The following is a 7,273-nucleotide window of genomic DNA, read 5'->3' on the forward strand; positions in this document are numbered from 1 at the left end:
AACCTTTAAAAGTCCCAACTGCCAGCTTCTTTCAAAAAAATTGGAAGTTCTTGCAACACCGATTCCCCAGACCCTTGATGCAAAGGCCCACTAGCGCTACCTTAGACGTGCCACAGTTCTCACAACGGAAGTTATATTAATGAACAGGACGTAAACCTGATGCAAAGGCCCACTAGCGCTAACTTAGACGTGGTGTGCTCTCTCTAATTTGCCACAGTTCCCACAACGGAAGTTATATTAATGAACAGGACGTAAACCATTATGTTTGCCAGGTTGTTTTTCTTATGGGAAAATTTGCTTATATCCCATTAGCTCCATATATTCCTGTTACCTATCTGGGTATTGGGGGCACTTGAGTTTGGGACCCCCAATCGCTAAGACCACGGGAAAGCTCATTATTTATGAGAGCAATCTATTTCCTAGATTTACTTTTTAATATGACCACAAGGACATTTAAAATTATGTATATTTCTGTTGGACAGTGCTGCCCTAGCCCCTCGGATTCTGTAGCAGTGACCAAGTTCACTGCTAACACATCCTGCCTCCATTTCCAATTCCGAATAGACCAATCCTAGCCAAACCCCTTGGGCTTGTGTCCCTGGCTGGGTCTTCTCCCCACAACTATCTCTGGTGTCCCCACCCTGGTTGCCTGTCTGTCAGGAGGACCCAGTCTCCAGAACTCCAGGCCTGTCTTCTAGAATTCTCCACTCAGGAAATCTCACCTCCCAGCCCCCATCTTGCAGCCATTGTGTTTTCTTTATCAGACTTTCACATAAGACAATAGTCTGTGTGAAACTTAAATACATACCCATTCTTCTGTCTCCAGCCTACTGCATTTACCCCAAATCCAGTGATTTGGGGGGTGGAGTTGCGGTGGGGGGAGGCTTATTTTTTCCCCCTTCTCCAGGGCAAGTCATAGTTGTTCTAGAGATAAGGTGAAGGTGGACCTGGTTTATGGGAGGGACAGGGGTCTTTCTGCAGTGAAGGCACTGACTTTGTTTTTGTGAGGAAATAATGTCTACAGCCTCTCTGGAGAGATGAGAGAATCCTAAAGGGCTTAGGGAGTCACTGCAATGATGAAGACCCCCTTCAAATGGGGAAGCCTTATACGCTAGTGGCTGAGAACCTGTGTTGCAGAGTCAGGAAGACGGGTTAGAGCCATGAAAGCTGTATGACCCTGCACAGATGACCTTACCTCTCTGACCCTCAGTCTCCTCTTCTGTAAAATGAAGATAAGGATAGACCTATCCTAGCACAGTGCTTCATATGTAAGTGTTCCATAAATGCTAGCTATCATCATACCTTTTGAAAAAGGGCCCACAGTAGCATGTGGAATAAATTGCATTCTTTTTTTATTTTGCTTCTATGCATTTTTATAATTCTTCTCTGTGAGCCTGCTTTAGTTAAATAATAAAGTTATTTGAGAGAGGAGGGATACAATTAAGTAGAAACGTCATCCTAACTCTGAGCTCTAACATGGGGTTTTAGAGCTGGAAATACGTAAGAGATCTTAGAGTCTAAACTTCACACATCCCTTTAATATCTTAATAAACCAAGGCCCCAAGAAGGAAGGTGATTTGGCCAAAGTCATATAGGAAATTAGTGGCAGAGCCAAAACTAAAATGGTGACTGTGAGAACTGGAAAGGAACTTGAAGGTCACTAGGTCAGCCTTTCCAAGGCAAGGCCACTCAGACAAGAAGGTTTCTTTGCTAGATGTTTGAAAAATGCTGGATGAAAGAAAGCTGTACAAACTTCATTATTAATTAGAGAACTTCTTGGAGCCTTTAACATATGATAGTGCCTTGGACATTCCAAGAGAGGCCTCCAGTTTGCCCACATTAGTTCATCACAGAGCCCCTTGAAAAACATTAACACCCATTAACGTTGTCCCTGCCCCCTAACAGAGAAACGCTATAGCTTAGACACATTCTAGATTTTTTTTCGAAAAAGAACTTTATAGATATTTTAAATAGCATGGTTTAAAAAAAATACAGTACAAAATTTTGTTGCTGACATAAACAGTGATTTTTTTTCATAATCCCTTTTCTTTTTTCAAAGTAGGAAATATTACAAACATGCAGAAAAATGTAGAGAATAATACTATGAACACTGATGTACCCGTCACCCAGTTTTGTCAAATCCTACTTCATGGCCATATTTTCATTGGATTCATTTTATTTGTTTGTTTTAATGAGAAATGGAACATTACACTTAAGAGATGAAGCCCCCTGTGCCCCAACCTGCCACCCTTCTCAGAGGTAGCCACTGTTAACATGTGGTGTTTAGCACTTGCAGACATGTTTTTATACATTTACTACACATGGCTACATAAATAGTATGTGATATTATTTTGCATATCCGGAAGATTTATTCAAATGGTATGTAGTACATAGGCTTCAGAAACCTCCTTTTATTCACTCATATAATGGCTTTTTGGATCTTCTCATGTCGATACGAGTAGCACTGGGTCATTTGTTTAAAAATGTCATGTATGAAAACCCTAAGTATATTTATACAGCTTTTTGACAAAGGAGTTGTTGCCACTTTTTCACTTATCTTAAACAATACTACAAAGGACGTTCTTATACCTGTGGGTGAGCGTTTCTCTAGGATAACGTGTAGGAGTTGAATTTCTGGATCTCAGACAATAGGCATCTTCACTTTGATGAGATAGTGGTAATTTGCTCACTCTTGCCCACCAACTACTACTTGAGTCAGTTGTGTCTAGGACTCCACATCCTCACCAGCATTGATTTTAAAAGATGATAAGCGTAAACAGAATTTGCATTTTTCCTGTTACTGGGTGGGTGGGGGGGCTATTTGTTATTTGACTGTCCTCTGTGATCAATTTGAAGGAGTTATTTATTCTTGATACAAATCCTTTTTCAGTTATATTAGTGGAAAATACGTTTGACCAGTCTGTAGCTTGTCTTTTCACTTTCTTTAGAGAATCTTTTGTTGTACAGAAGTTTACAACTGTATTGTAGTTAAATTTCGGTTAAATGATAAATAAGGTCATTAAATTTAATAATCTTTTCCATTATTTTGTGCTTTTTGTATCTTGCCTATAAAATCTTACAGGGCCTGAGATCATAAAGATATTATGCTAAATATTTTTAGCATAATATTTTAGCATAAATATAAATTCTAAAGTTATTTTTCACATTCAGGTCTTTATTCCATAGGAACTGATTTTTTTGTTTGTTTTCTTTTATTTATTAATATTTATTTATTTATCATTATTATAGTTTAGGCGAGGCAACCCTTGGTTGAGCTCACAGATTGCAAGGACCTTGTCAGCTTACAATCCCTTATTATTTTTTTTATTTTTTACGCCTACAGCACCTGGTCTTCCTAGGTGGTCTCCCATCCAAGTACTAACCAGGCTCGACCCTGCTTAGTTTCCAAGATCAGATGGGATCGGGCTTGTTCAGGGTAGCATGGCCATAGACTCTTTTATTTTTTTTTAGGAATGGAATTTTGTGTATGGTATGAAACAGAGGTGCCATTACATTTTTCTTCATATGGACAGCCATTTGGGCCAGCAGCATTTATTAAATAGGACATTCTTTCTTGACTCATATGTAATGTCATTACTTTGACTCTCATTTTCAAATATATGTAGATATGTTTCTAAACTCTCTATATTGTCCTACTTGTTTTTCTCTAGTAGCCACATTTAAACAATTTTTTTAAAGGGTGAGTAAATTTATAATTATACCAAAATAAAAGGCTTAATTTTTTTAAAGTCCCCAAAAGTTAAAATTATTTAATAATATATTTTATTTAACCCAGGGTATCTAAAATATTATCATTTCTATGTCTGATCAATAAAAAATAATTAATGAGGTAGTTTTCATTCTTTTTATACTCGGTCTTCAAAATACGATGTGTGTTGTACACTTACGGCACATCTCAGTTTGAACTGGTCATATTCGAATGTTCACTGGCCACTCGTGGTTAGTGGTTACCATGTGGACAGTGCAGTTGCAGCTTTGTATATTGTAAAGCGTGTCTTCCTTACAATTGTTCTTTAACATCATCATGTCTATTCTCTTTGCTCATTTATATAAATTTTAGGATGAGGCTGAATAAGAGAGAACAAAGGTTGGAAACTAATGACATACTTGTCTCCTCCACTGGATTCAATAAAGACACCTACCCTATTTTGAATGTTTGCAATTTGCCAAGTGGCTTTGTCTCATTGGGTTTTTAATTGGAATTTCATTGAATTTATTAATTTGGGAATAACTGACATCTTTACGGAATGAATCCTTCTGCTATGAACATGATACATTTATATAAATCTGCTTTTATGTCTTTCAAAAAAGTTTGGTAATAATCTTAATACATAAAGGTCTTTTGTTAGAGTAATTCTCAGATAAGTTCTAATTTTTATTGCTATGGTAGTTTTTTAGTTGAATCTTCTCATTTGTTGATGTTAGTGTATACAAACCAAGTGCTTTTAATATATTGAAAATGTATCCATCAACCTTGTTAAACTCTCTTATTAGATGTGTTTTTAACTTCTTGTCTTATTGCATTGTGAGGGTCTCTAGTAAAATATCAAATAGAAGTAGTGATAATGGACTTATTAGACAGGATTTAGTTTGCGAATAGCTGAGACACAAAACAGTAATAGTTTAAACAAGAGCGAAGAATATTCCTCAGTTATGTAAAAGTCCAGAGGTAGGCAGTCTAAGGATGGTATGGCAGCTCTTCCCCAAGGCAGTTCCCAGAACACGGGCTCCTTCTGGCAACTGCTCTTCCATCCCCATGAGGTCTTTATCTCATGGTCTGAGATGGCTGCCAGAGTTCTAGCCACACATTCATGTTACAGATAGAAAGATGGAACAAGGGACAAAGAAGAAAAGGGAGTAAAACTCATGTTCCAGCTATCTTTTAAGAAAAGTTCTTGGAAGCTGCCAAACTACATTTCTGCTTGTACTTTATTGGCCAGAACATATTCACATGCATGATCTATCTCACCTAGCTTCAAAGGAAGGCTTGAGATGAATCTTTTTGGGAGCATCCATGTAGAAGAATCAGAGAGACCGAGAGACTAGATAATAAAGAACTCATAGCTTCTGCCACGGTGGGCATCCTTGCTTTATTCCTGACTTTAAAGGGAAACTTAGACCTTTTCAAGTCTAATGGCTACTTGAGGTTTTTGGTAGGTAATGTTATTGAGTTTTAAAAAGTATCTTCTAAGTAAGGTAGAATTTTTGTTTGTTTTTAAATCACAGTTCATGTTGAATTATCTTAACTGCTTCTTGTACAACTACTGAGATAATCACATTTTTTTTCTTCTCTAATATTAAACCATTCTTGCATTCCTGGAATAAAAAACTAACTTGATGCAGTATATATATTTTATACATCACTGAAATTTTTAAAAACCGTAGTAAGCCATAACATAAATTTACTATGTTGTACCCATTTTAAGGGTGCAATTCAGAAGCATTAAGTACATTTAATTGTTATACAACCATCACTACCATTCATCTCTTGAAATTTTTTCACCTTCCCATACAAAAATCTCTGTACCCATCAGAAAATAACTCTCTATTCCTCCTCCCTCCAGCCCCTGGCAACCACCGTTCTACTTTCTGTCTCGTTGAATCTGACTACTCTAAGTGGAACCATACAGTATTTTTCCTTTTGCGACTGGCTCATTTCACTTAGCACAACGTCCTCAAGGTTTATCTATGTTGTAGCATATATCAGAATTTCCTTCCTTTTTAAGGCTGAATAATATTCCAGTGTATATTTATACCACGTTTTGTTTTTCTGTTCATCTGTTATTTGACACTCACATTGATTGCTTCTACTTTATGGCGACTGTGAATAACATTGCTATGAAATAGATGTAAAAATATGTCTTCCAGACCCTGCTTTCATTTCTTTTGGATGTATACCCAGAGGTGGAATGCTGGATCATATGGTAATTCTAGTTTTAATTTTTTAAGGAACCACCATGCTGCTTTCCATAGTGGATGCATTATTTTAATTCCCACCACAGTGCAAAAGGGGTCCAGTTTCTCCCTATCCTTGCCAACACTTCTTTTTATTTTTATTTTTTTAAACATCCATCCTAGTGGGTGTGAAGTGATATCTTACTGTGGTTTTGATTTGCATTTCCCTAATGATTAGTAATGTTAAGCGTCATTTCATGTCCTTCTCAGTCATTTGTTTATCTTCTTTGAAAAAAATCTCTATTCATGTCCTTTGACCATTTTACAACTGGGTTGTTTATTTTTTGTTGTAAGTTGTAGAGGTTCTCTATATATTCTGAATATTCACCTCTTATCAGGTATATAATTTGTAAATATTTTCTCCCATTCCATGGGTTGCCTTTTTACTCTATTGATAGTATACTTTGGTGCACAAAAGTTTTCAATTTTGATGTAGTTCAATTTATTTTTTCTTTTGGTATCATATCCAAGAAATCATTGCCAAATCCAATGTCATGAATATTTTCCCCTATGTTTTCTAAGAATTTTATAGTTTTAGTTCTTATGTTTAGGACTTTAATCATTTTGCATTAATTTTTGTATATGATGTAAAGTAAGAGTTCAATTTCATTCTTTTGCCTGTGGATATCCGGTTTTCCTAACAGGAATTTGTTTCTGATATTATTTTATTTAAGACTTTTGCACCTGGGAGATGCTACTTTGATTCAAACTCTGATCCATTGCTAGAATCCTGTTACCATCCTCCCTGACATTTAGCTGGGCTTGATATTTCCAGTGACATGATGCTGACTACTTAATAAAGCAACATCTCCCCTACTAGAACCATTGTATCTGGTAAAAACATCATCTCCATTATGAGCACAAACCTTCCTTCCTGCGGCATCCATTCATTGGTTCTGGTGCGTCCTCTGGGGCTATAAAAATAGGTCAGTACTCTTTTCCAAAGAAAGTACTTTAAATTCAGTGAACAGCACAACGACATGCGGGGTTTATAAGGTTTATCATGTTTACTCCACGAAGCAATCTATTTTATAGCTAACACCTGTATAATACTATGTGCCAGCAGTTCTAAGCCCTTTCTATATATTAACACAAATAATCCCCACAAGACATACACATTATTATCACTCTTATGTTGCAAAGTAATAGAGCAGTTAAGTAACTTACCTAAGGTCACACTGCTAGTCCATGGCAGAACCAGAATTCAAGCGCAGAAAGTCAGGCTCCAGAATTTGTGCTCTCAGCCTCTTTACTGTGCTGTCTTCAAACATCTGACTATCTCAGCCAGCTTTTTGGG

The 7,273-nt window shown here is 36.7% G+C and overlaps 1 pseudogene; it reads right to left on the reverse strand.

Annotated features, from left to right (window-relative positions):
* Positions 1-3,334: 3,334 nt before the first annotated feature.
* On the reverse strand, positions 3,335-3,453 carry LOC112471051 (annotated as a pseudogene).
* Positions 3,454-7,273: the final 3,820 nt, after the last annotated feature.

The sequence above is a fragment of the Pteropus alecto genome, unplaced genomic scaffold (genome assembly GCF_000325575.1).
Source record: "Pteropus alecto unplaced genomic scaffold, ASM32557v1 scaffold45, whole genome shotgun sequence".
NCBI lineage: Eukaryota > Metazoa > Chordata > Mammalia > Chiroptera > Pteropodidae > Pteropus > Pteropus alecto.